We start from the raw sequence: 12879 nt of genomic DNA, 5'->3' as shown, positions 1-12879 counted from the left end.
GCAAGGGGGTGGGGCTTAGCGTTCTGCTTACAGAAAAGGTAGAAAACTCAGAGTCGGACAAAACAGAGGTCATACACAGTACGGGCAAATGAGGTACAGGAGGGATAAACAGACGGGAGGTCAGACAAAGCCAAATGTCATACACAAGAGGGCGGTGCGGTACCAAAGAGACGAGCAGAGAACAGTCGGGTCACAAGCAGAGAGTCATACACGAGAGCGGTGCGGTACAAGAGGGGCAGGCAGAACTCGTAACAGGGACAGAACCGGATCACAACCAAACAAGCAACAAGTTATCAGGCACAAGGCACACGTATACAAGAGGTCAACTAACTCAGCCGAGGGCAGGAGTATAACTGACACCGGACACAGGTCCAGTGAGTATTAAATAGCCGCCCTCTCCCAGAGAGAGGCAGAACAATTAACCCCCAGTCTGACCAGGACGGGCCAAAGCAAAATCCCGTCCTGGATCATGACAACAGGATGGTACAGGATGGGATAGTACAGGATGGGATAGTACAGGATGGGATAGTACAGGATGGGATGGTACAGGATAGGATGGTACAGGATAGGATAGTACAGGACAGGTTGGTACAGGACAGGATAGTAAAGGATAGGATGGTACAGGATAGGATAGTACAGGACGGGATGGTACAGGATAGGATAGGATAGTACAGGACAGGATGGTACAGGACAGGATAGGGTAGTACAGGACGGGATAGTACAGGACAGGATGGTACAAGATAGGATGTTACAGGATAGTACAGGACGGGATGGTACAGGATAGGCCATCAGTAGTCGATCAGTCAGGGGCCGATACCCACTAATCCTGAGGATTAGCTGTGTGAAGAGGTTTTGGTGAGCACCGCAGCCTCTTTACTGTATAATCTGGCCTGTAGATAAGAACACTGCACATATAGGAGAGGCTGTGCCGGGGCTCCAGCGTTGTCCCAATTCCTTCTATTGGATAAAGCTGAAATACCCAACACAGTGGTGATGAAATGTACGGTGTATTATCAAATCTCCTGACTGGTCTATCCTTCCTATGTCTCCAGGTAGAAGTGTCTATTTACTCACTCTCTCTATGACATCCCTGAGCTGAGAATCCATGTTGTACGGATACCATGGTTTATCACATTTAACACACGGACCATAGTAAAACGGGTGAGATCTTGTGGCCATTTGGAAGACTATGACCCCAAAAGCGAACAGGTCGACCGTGTAATTAAAGGGCTGTCGACAAAACATCTGTGGAAATATAAGATTAGAAGAGTAAGTTAGTACATTGTTCATCCTGGGAGAGGGAAAAGTACCGTGAGCCATGGTTACTGGTAGTGTTTTTTCACACCTAAGCCCCCATACATATGACATGTCGGCCAAAAGATCATTTGATTGATGGCTACCGCTCAAGTCGAGAATCCCCAGTAGACAGTAAACTGGTTTATTTTATTTATTATGCTTTTCTTATTCAGCGCAATCTTATTCCGCAGTGCTGTACATACAGTGCTTTCCCTATCACTATGTCTTTGGAGTGGGGAAGGAAACCAGAGAACCCGGAGGAAACCCACACAAACATGGTATTGTCCTTGGTGGGATTTGACCCCAGGACCCCAGCACTGCAAGACTGTAGTCCTAACCACTGAGCCACCGTGCTGCCCTAGGCTTATGCTTCTGATATTGGCCGGTTCGGCTGACCTAAGTCTAATATGTATGGGGGCCATTACACAGTCCATCTATTAGATAACGTTAGTAAATGTGAGCGCTGTGGTGATAGATCTGTGATTCCACAAGCTCCACATTAAGTGAGAATTGCAGGTGAATAATAAGAGATATTAGTAGTCACAGTCACCTCAGGAGCCATATAGGGAAGAGTGCCATAAAAGCCTCTGATCTTCTGAGAGCCAAATACATTCATAGCAGCAAGGCCGAAATCAGCAATCTTAGCGTGTCCATCACCGTCCAGAAGAATGTTATCTGGTTTTAAATCCCTTAAAAAAAGAAAGAAAAATAGTTCTGTGAGTCAGACGTAGATCAGCTGTAGTGCTTGGGTTGCTGTGGGGGCTTCACAGGACCACTCACTTTACACTGGGGGAAGATTCACTAATCCTATCTTGTGTAGACATATATCAGGATGTCTGAAAACGCGCCAAATTAATCACGGTGGCTGTATGACACATTAGGAGCATCTTCAGAGGCTTTTGTCTGATGTTACACCACTATTGTTTTCATTACTTAGAGCCAATAATTTTCACAAAAATCTGGTTACAGTTTAGTTGCACGTTGTGACATTGTAAGCCACATGGATTCCCATCAAACTATTTCCATTTCCATAAAAGCCTTGTCCCCTTCTTCAAGTGAGCCCCAAAAGTGTCTAAAAGACTTCATAAATGTGGTACACGTCATGTTCACCAGAATTTTGGCCAAATAACACCACAATTCTGGCACAGTTAACTATTTCCCATAGTAAATCTTTCCCTATGTAGAAAACAAGAAATGACTTTTATTACCGGTGAATAATCCCCCGACTGTGGAGAAACTCTAATCCACTCAAGATTTCTGCTGCAAGGAACCTAAAAGGAAGAAAAAACTCCTATCAGCATTAATTGTTCTACTGAACCACTAATAACTATGAGGGGAGACAGCGGCCACAGAAATCACAGAGCGGCTGCTCTCTTACCTGGTCGTGCAGATATCCAGTGGGCCTCTGGAACCGATAAATGCAGCCAAATCGCCACCACTCAGACATTCCATGGCATAAAATGCATAGTCCTGTGTGAGAGGAGGGAAGATGATGGTAAATAATGCAGATTTTATCCATCCTGATAACATTTACTATGGTTCTGGGACCTATACTGTATATCCAGAAGACATGTCTGTGTGTCTGCACACATTGGAGAGGTGTCCAGGGTGAAACTAAGTCAAAATCCTCTAATGATAGCTATCAGTAATGGTGCCCAGGGCATACAGGCACACAGAGCATGCAGCAGGTCCCTTCATTTACACAGGCAAAAATTAAATTTGCAATCTGATGGAAGCAAATGGACATGATGAGAGAAAGGAGAAAATTTATAGAACGTGAGGAGTCTCTTACCGCTGTCTGGAAGGTGCCATAGACATGTGTGAAGAATCTGCTGTCTTCAGTAATTTCCAGGACATCTCTCTCTATGCGGAGGATGTCTTTATAATTCTCCAACAATTTCCTCTTCTTAACCATCTTGACCGCCAGCTGAAGTCCGCAGGGTTGATGTGTCGCCAGCATCACCTTGCCAAAGCCGCCTTCTCCAAGCTTCCTGGTAAAGATGAAACTCTCAAGGGAGAAACAGGCAGTCACTTGCTCTGAAGGGCTGGTGGTCTGAGCACCGATTACACCTAGAACGGAAAACAGATATAAGAACTAACAATCTTACAGTCGTGCTCATATATAATGCTACAATAAATTGGCAATTTTTTTAAAATCTAACATGAAGTTTGAACCATGATGAACCTGGTTACCACCATATTTTGGCTGTAGAGCCCCAAGTATAGACGGTGGAGAGCTCTGATGTACGTGGTAAGATGTATGGGATAAGATTATGTCATTAGGTAACATTTTGTAAAATAAATGAACACTTTATATAAAGCGTGGATGTAACCTGTGACTAAATGACTATAGACTTTACCTTCTGGAGCTTGATTGATGGATTTATCACTCTCATGTCTTCTCTTTGTGGTGGTCGCAGTGTCAGATGTCATCTTTCTCTTAAGCTGTTCTCTACAACTTTGATTTTCAACTCGCTCATGATATAAATGAGAGCTCCTGGTTTTAGCTGATAAGCTAAACCTTATTTCAGAGGTAACATCTTTTCCACTCTCAGATTCCACCATTCTTCCTCTCTTATTTGGGGTTTCATCTCCTTTTTCAGGAGATGTGTTCCCTCTCTTTTTCCCCTTTTTAAGGGTCTTTTTCTCTGGAGGATGTCCAGAAGATGATGTACAGGGATCATCTGTCTTCTCAACAGGTACGTCCTGTACAATGTCCTGAGAAGTTTCTCCACTCTGGGAAAAATTCTCTTCTGTGCATCTCCTTTTAGCCCTCCTCTTATTCTTTTCACTACACTTCCTTTTTTGTCCCATGATAAGTTAATATCAATAATAACGAAATTGCTAAGTGCACAAAAGTAGTCTTCACTCTCCAACCGATGAAGGTAAAGTAAGAACAGCGACATCGGAATCCTTAGCCTAACACTTAGTATTGTGACATCATCGCCACTGTGACATCATCTCCATGGTGACAATCAGCCAGAGTGAAAGCGATGATGTCATCGGCTGCTCCAGGACTAAGTTTGAAATAATCAGATAACCTAGTATAAGAAAAGTTTAGTTTTTCATAGTAGCATACTTAGCATATTTCAAGATCCTACTCAAGGTTCCTAAATGTTTTGCCTCTAACTATTTTAAAAAACTGTGAACACTAGAAAAAAAAAGAACTGATGCAGCAACAAATACAAAGATTAATAACCAAATAAATAAATGTTTCTTTATTCAATATGTAAAATTGCTGGACACAATCTCATTAAAATAATATATGAAGAAAAACCTATTATAATAACAATCGGAGACTCGGGTCTCCAGAGTACCAAGAATATTAGACAGGTGATTTTTATGTTATGGCTCATGGGTTCAAATCTGCAGTGATGCACATGAATGAAAGCGCTGGGGTCCTGGGTTCGAATCCCACCAAGGACAACATCTGCAAGGAGTTTGTATGTTCTCCCCGTGTTTGCGTGGGTTTCCTCCGGGCACTCCGGTTTCCTCCCACACTCCAAAGACATACTGATAGGGAATTTAGATTGTGAGCCCCATCGGGGACAGTGATGCAAATGTGTGCAAACTGTAAAGCGCTGCGGAATATGTTAGCGCTATATAAAAATAAAGATTATTATTATTATTATATTGTGCCCCCACCGCCTGCATCCCACAGCCCTGTGTTGTGTAGAGGCCATAGCGACATTTTATCTACATATAAAATCTCCACATTCTCCAGTGGATTTTATACTCACTGGCGTTTTGTCCACAGTGATATTTTACCCTGCAGGAGCCATAGGATGACGTAGTTGCATGACTTTATCTCTCTGTGGATGTAATGTTACGGTATTATTACTGCGAGGAAAAAAGTGAAAACTATCCGGCGCTAGGAATCCGTTGGCTGCATTAGGAGATCAGCTGTATATAATGGATCTCCCAGGATATACGACCAAAAGGGCGGTGCTGGACACTCTATTTTTTTTATAAATGGCTGAATTTATAGCTGCATATAAAGGACTGTGTTTAAAAGAAAAGCGAACGCATTTTCTATTCTTCTTTCTTCATCTTTAGAATATGGCAGGTCACTGGAGCTTCGCATCTTCAGAGGTTCTGTGACTTCATTTTTTTGATTACCCTCTTTTTGTTAATTCTTCTTTTAATTCCGTCTCCTGTTTCCGTGAAGGTTTCCATAATATTATTTGTACATCGTATACACAAGAATTGACTGTATGGATTACATTTTTTACATGTGGAGGATGGGCACTTTCTTACTGCAAAGAAAGAGTAGTTTTCTGTAGTTTTTAGTGATGATTTCGTTGTAATTATACAAACTGAAATGTCTAAGAATTCTATGATGATACCATTAACCTTTCTAGTAAATTTCATATTAATTGTTTTAAGTTATAATTTTTATCATATCCCTGTTTATTATCCTTATGTTGTCTGTGCAGACTTTTTTCCATCCGTATGGCTTCTGTGTTATTATTCAGCAGTAAATAAACATTGCAAGACCAATGTGTCCTTAAAAATTGGATGTAAAACATACATATGATATACCGATTTTTTTGCACACCCATAGGCTTGAGTAGGTGAGTCTCATCTGAAATTCCGAAGAGAATGGTGTTATCTGAACAGCTCCATAGAATACCATTGATCCGAGCGCTGTCCGTGTGAGGTCTGTTGAGGCCGGGGGGACCGTGGCTGATCGCGGCCGGGTGTCAGTTGATTCTCACAACTGACACCCAGTACTAAGTGCCAGGAGCGGTCACGGATCGCTTCCAGCACTTTATCCCCCGGAATACTGTGATTAAACATGATGGCAGTGTTCCGGAGCCGGCAGGGCTTACAGCCCCTCTGCCTTTGGATCAGAGGCACCGCGGCATAACACGGGGTCCCAATTGCTGCCATGGAGACCCAATATTATCATGAGGACATCAGAGTTTCCAGGCCTGAGAGACTTCCTGTCATGCGCAGTGCATGCCAGGAAGTCTCACAGGTCAGTGTACAGAAGCTGCAGCGCTGGCAGCTTCTATAGCATGCAGATCTGCATCAGAAGTGATCAGTCTGCACAAAGTGAGTGTCCCATAGTGGGACAAAATGTAAAAGCAACAATGAAATAAAAAAAAAATTTAATAATTGTAAAAATATTTTAAATAATAAATATATATTTATTCTATCATTAAATCAATATTTGAATAAAACTAAATAATAAAAGTACACATATTTAGTATCGCCGTGTCAGTAACGACTCAACCTATAAAACTGTCCCACTAGTTAACGGCTTTAGTGAACACCATTAAAAAATAATCAAGGCAAAAAAACAATGCTTTCTCATCATACCGTGGAACTAAAAGTGGAATAACACGCTATCAAAAAGACGGATATAAATAAACGAGATGCCGCTGAAAACGTCATCTTGTCCCACAAAAAACAAGCCACCTGACAGCATCATCAGAGAAAAAATAAAGTTATAGCTCGCAGAATAAAGTGATGCAAAAATAATTACTTTTTATATAAAATAGTTTTTATTATATAAAAGCGCCAAAACATAATATCAATTTTACTACATGTGAAATGGTGTGAACGCCCCCCCCGCAAAAAAAATTCATGAATGTTCATTCTGCCTCCCAAAAATCGGAATAAAAGGTGATCAAAAAATGTGATGTGCCCGAAAATGGTACCAATAAAAACGTCAACTTGTCCTGCAAACAAAAAAACCTCACATGACTCTGTGGGCCAAAATATGGAAAAATTTATAGCTCTCAAAATGTGGTGGTGCAAAAACTATTTTTGCAATAAAAATCTTCTTTTAGCGTGTGACAGCTGCCAAGCATAAAAACCTGCTATAAATAGTAAATCAAACCCCCTTTATCACCCCCTTAGTTAGGGAGAATAATAAAATAAAAAAATGTATTTATTTCCATTTCCCCATTAGGGTTGGGGTTAGGGTTGGGGCTAAAGTTAGGGTTAGGGTTGGGATTAGGGTTGGAATTAGGGTTAGGGGTATGTTAGGGTTAGGTTTGTGGTTACAGTTATGGTTAGGGTTGGAATTAGGGTTAGGCGTGTGTTGGGGTTAGGGTTGGAGTTAGAATTGGGGAGTTTCCACTGTTTAGGCGCATCAAGGGCTCTCCAAGCACGAAATGCATCTGATCTCAATTTCAGCCATTCTGAGTTGAAAAAGTCAAATGGTGCTCCTTCCCTTCCTATTTCTGCCATGCGCCGAAACATATGGGGTATCGGTGTACTCAGGACAAATTATACAACAACTTTTGGGGTTCAATCTCTCTTGTTACCCTTGGTCAAATAAAACAAATGGGATCTGAAGTAAATTTTTTGTGAAAAAAGTTAAATGTTCACTTTTTAAAAATTCCTGTGAAGCAGTTGAAGAGTTAACAAACTTCTTAAATGTGGTTTTGAGCACCTTCAGGGGTGTAATTTTTAGAATGGTGGCACTTTTGGGTATTTTCTGTCATATAGACCCCTCAAAGTGACTTCAAATGTGATGTGGTCCCTAAAAAAATGGTGTTGTAAAAGTGAGAAATCGCTGTTTAACTTTTAACCCTTATAACTCCCTAACAAAAAAATGTGGTTAAAAAATTGTGCTGATGTAAAGTAGACATGTGGAAAATGTTATTTATTAACTATTTTGTGAGAAATACTCGTATTTCTCTGTTTAAAGGACATGGAAATTCAAATTTGGAAAATTGCGAAATTTTCAGAATTTTCACCAAATTTCCATTTTTTTCACAAATAAATGCAAGTAATATCAAAGAAATTTTACCACTATCATGAAGTACAATATGTCACAAAATAACATTGTCAGAATTACTGGGATCCATGGAAGTGTTCCAGAGTTATTACCTCATAAAGGGACAGTGGTCAGAATTGTAAAAATTGGCCCGGGCATTAACATGCAAATCACCCTTGGGGGTAAAGGGGTTAATCTATATTCAGATTAGCTATCAATATTGTCTCTGTATAACCCACACAGTTACAAAACCTCCAAAAACTAAGTATTCAGGATTATATAATCTATAACAAACCAGAAAGAGAATAATCCCTAAAAATTAACTTTTAATTCAATCACTAAAAAACATATAATGGGTAATTTTACCATTATATGTTTTTTTTAGTGATTGAATTAAAAGTTAATTTTTAGGGATTATTCTCTTTCTGGTCTGTTATAACCCACAGAGTACCTATTGGGGATTGCATCTATATTTATATAAGCAAATTTTTTCCCTCAGAATTTTTACATTTTCTTCATCTCGTATCTCTTATCTATGTGTTTTCCCACCTGACTATTGGTAGGGACATCTAGGGAAGTAAGGGATAGTCCTCGTTAAGTGGAGGTGCCAAAAAAATCAAGCTCTTAGTGTGCCAACCTCCACTGCTAGATAGGAGTCAATTAGGACTACTGTAGGGTTCTGTAGATACTTGTTATCAATTTGGTCTACGTTTACATTGATTTGATTTTTTTGACCAATTGTTTACACTGGGTAGGTGTCTTTTAATGCTATAATTAAAATAAAATTGTTTTTAAGGGATTATATGTTCACAAGTAATTATTACTCACAAGTCTGTATATGATCTTGTTTGCATACTCCTAAGGTGTCTAAACAGCAGAAATCATTCAAAGTCACCCTATATTGAAAACTACACCTCTGAAGGATTTTATTCAGGGGTATAGTGAGCATTTTGAAGCCACAGGTACTACACAGAATTAGATGACATTAAGTTGTCATATTGAAAAAGTTCAATTTTTGTACACAAATCTTGCTTTAACCCCAAATTTCTCACTTTTGCAAGGATAACACCAAAAAGTGGACCTTAAAGTTTGTTACACATGTTCTTTTGAGCCTGACAATGTCCCACATGTAATCAGAAAGTTCTGTTTAGACAAACAGCAGAGCTCGGAATGGAAGGAGCAATTTTTGAATTTTGGCAAACAAATTTGGCTGCACAGTTTGCTACCCACATACTTCTCAGTATGTCAATACCTGTAACGAATGGAAGCGGAGGCAGAGATGGTGAAGTTCACATTCATTTTTTATTTTTAAAGTGGAACCTCGGGACCACGGTCCGGGGGACTCCGAAGGGGGCGTAACTAGTGAGCCCCGGGTACCCGAAGTAAAGCCCCTCAGACAGGACCAGAGTGGAATACCCGGAGGGCACAGGTGCTACCTCCAGTTTGACCTCAGACACAAGGCAGCTGTCCCAATGGGACCAAAAGGGATAACAGGATACAATAGCAGAGTCCATAAAGAAGTAGACACACAGGTGAGTCTGGTCCTGGTTCCGGGTAGTTGGTACCTAGCAGGCTCCCGTAACCTTGTCACAGTCTATGGACATGGATGGCTGTTTGCAGAATGGGATGGCACTTGCACAGATGTTTGCAGAGATTGCCAGGATACAAATAATCTGTGGAGACAGATAGCATGAGAGAATGCACAGAGACTGCTAAGAGCAGCGCAGACAGGTCATGAACAGAACCGGATGTAGCAACGATAGATACTCGTTGCTCCGACACTCTCCCTATGGAGGAGAGACCAGAAATAGCAGCTAGTGCGCTGCCATTGGATAATTACTAGTGTTGAGCAATACCACCCGATACTGAAAAATATCGGATCAGAATGGATCGGCCGATCTAAAAAAAGTATCGGGTATCGCCGAATCCGATCCTGGAAGTCCCATTCAAGTCAATGGAACTGAAATATCGGAATTAAAAAAAAACCCTTTCTTTCCCTGTAGGTTAATTCTACATGAAGAAACACAACTAATAATGATGTAGAATGTATTGTGGGAGGTGTAGGAGACATTAAAGCCATAGAGTTTAAGCCCAATCAAATAGAATAGCAGGAATTAAATATTTTTTTTAAAGACGTTTGGAGTTACAAAGATATTTACTATGTTAACCTCTTTTATATTTTGTCAGATATGTATGTTTCACTACTTCCATGCTCTTCACCTTCTTTTTTACTTCTCCCACACTTTCTCCTTCATCATCCTCAGCAGCATCTTTTTCATCAACTTCTTCTTCACCTTATTCATCTTCTTCTTCTTCACCTTCCTATTTAATTTTTATTTAGCATTCTGCATATTCTTCTTATTCAACTATTATTCTTCTTCATATTCAACTTCTTCAGCTTCTTCCTGTTCTTCTTCATCATATTCTTATTTGTGTCAGGCATTCCTGTAGTTGTTATCTATAAAAGTTTGAAGATTACACCTTCCGTTCAGCCTGTAACAACAGATTTACAACAGGATTTGTCCACGTTCAGTTTGGCCTGCAGCAGCAGGCCTTCTCCAGGGGCACCACGAGGAGGAACGGACTCACCCCCATACACTGCTTAGTCTTCTTCTGCTTATAAATTAGATAATATAATTTTCTCTGATTTTTAGTCTTATGCTTAATGTTCTTCTGCTTTTGGTTTTTCTGCTTCTTGGTCTTCTGTCTCTTGTTGTTCTGCATCTTGGTGGTTGTCTTCCTGTTGTTTGTCCTCTTGATCATCTTCTTCAGGGTCATCTTTTAGGTATTCTTCTGTGTGGAAAAGTAGCAGAAGGTACAAGAAGACTGAGGAACTGCCGAGAACCAGCTGACGGTACTGGAACCCAGAGGGGCAGCAGAATGAACAAGAGCCAATGGCACAACCGTGGACCAGCTGACGTTGCTGGAACACGGTTACTAAGCAGGAGGTACCTGTGCTCCAAAGCACTACCAAGGACCAGCAGACGTTGCTGGAACTCGGATACCAAGAAGGAGGCACCTTGGCAAAAGGCACTGCCGAGAACCAGCTGACGGTACTGGAACCCGGAGGGGGAGCAGAAGGAACAAGAGCCAATGGCACAACCATGGACCAGCTGACGGTGCTGGAACCCGGAGGGGCAGCAGAATGAACAAGAGCCAATGGCACAACCGTGGACCAGCTGACGTTGCTGGAACACGGTTACTAAGCAGGAGGTACCTGTGCTCCAAAGCACTACCAAGGACCAGCAGACGTTGCTGGAACTCAGATACCAAGAAGGAGGCACTTAGGCCAAAGGCACTGCCGAGAACCAGCTGACGGTGCAGGAACCCAGATGGGTAGCAGAAGCTGCAAGAGCAAATGACACTAGCGAGGACCAGCTGACGGTGCTGGAACCCGGAGGGGCAGCAGAAGGAGCAAGAGCCAATGGGACAACCGTGGACCAGCTGACAGCGCTGTAACACGGTTTCTAAGTAGGAGGTACCTGTGCTAAAAAGCACTACCAAGGAACAGCAGACGTTGCTGGAACTCGGATACCGAGAAGGAGGCACCTAGGCCAAAGGCTCTGCCGAGAACCAGCTGACGATGCTGGAACCCAGATGCGTAGCAGAAGGTATCCATGATCAACAAAGTTACAAGGCCACGAGCAGGATGCAGTTTCCGAAACCCACAGTCCTACAGGGGGTGCTTGTCCTATTGGCACTACGGAACCAGCCTTTATTACCAGAACCCGTAGCCCACATAGGAAGCACCAAAACTGCAGGCACCATAGACTCGGCTAACCCAACCGCAACACGACAGGACAACGTATTGGTGGCAAAGTGACGTTGACACTATCCGGAAACAGTAGGCGTGCTGGAACCAGGCTGGGCAGGAGGGAGTGCCCGTGCCAAAGACACTTCCGAGAACCAGCTGACGGTGCTGAAACCCGGATGGGTAGCATTAGCTACAAGAGTCAATGGAACTACCGAGAACCAGCTGACGGTGCTGGAACCCAGAGTGGCAGCAGAAGGAACAACAGCCAATGGCACAACCGTGGACCAGCTGACGGTGCTGGAACACGGTTACTAAGCAGGAGGTACCTGTGCTCCAAAGCACTACCAAGGACCAGCAGACGTTGCTGGAACTCAGATACCAAGAAGGAGGCACCTAGGCCAAAGGCACTGCCGAGAACCAGCTGACGGTGCTGGAACCCGGATGGGTAGCACAAGGTACCCAGGAAAAAAACAAAGTTGCAAGGCCGTGTGCCGGCCTCAGTTACCGAAACCCACAGTCCTACAGGGGGTGCTTGTCCTATTGGCACTACGGAACCAGCCTTTATTATCAGAACCCGCAGCCCACATAGGAAGCACCAAAACTGCAGGCACCACAGACTCGGCTAACCCGACCGCAACACAACAGGACAACGTATCGGTGGCAAAGTGACGTTGACACTACCCGGAAACAGCAGGCGTGCTGGAACCAGGCTGGGCAGGAGGGAGTGCCCGTGCCAAAGACACTTCTGAGCTGCAACTGGCGATGTTGGAGCCCAGGGGTCAATCATGCAGCAGGCTGAGGCCTACTTGGAGCGAGTTTTATATTGGTTGTGCACAACTACTGATTTTAACCGGGCTCCACTTAGGCCTCTGGCTCTACTGTCTCTTGTATTTCCCCTGGCCTCCAACCCCACCAGTCGCTGCTCTGAAGTGGCGTGTGCACAATCCACACTTGTTCCTGTGTGACTGGAGCTCATTTACGTCAGTTGATCCACTGATGTGTGTCCGGCAAGGTCTCCTGCTCTGTCCACATTCCAAACTACTAGTAATGTGAATGGGGACAGAGCGGGAGACATTGCCGGACACACATCAGTGGA

This window comes from Dendrobates tinctorius, unplaced genomic scaffold, assembly GCF_039654945.1.
Source record: "Dendrobates tinctorius isolate UK_male_01 unplaced genomic scaffold, ASM3965494v1 ptg000059l, whole genome shotgun sequence".
NCBI lineage: Eukaryota > Metazoa > Chordata > Amphibia > Anura > Dendrobatidae > Dendrobates > Dendrobates tinctorius.
This window is presented reverse-complemented; position numbering follows the sequence as displayed.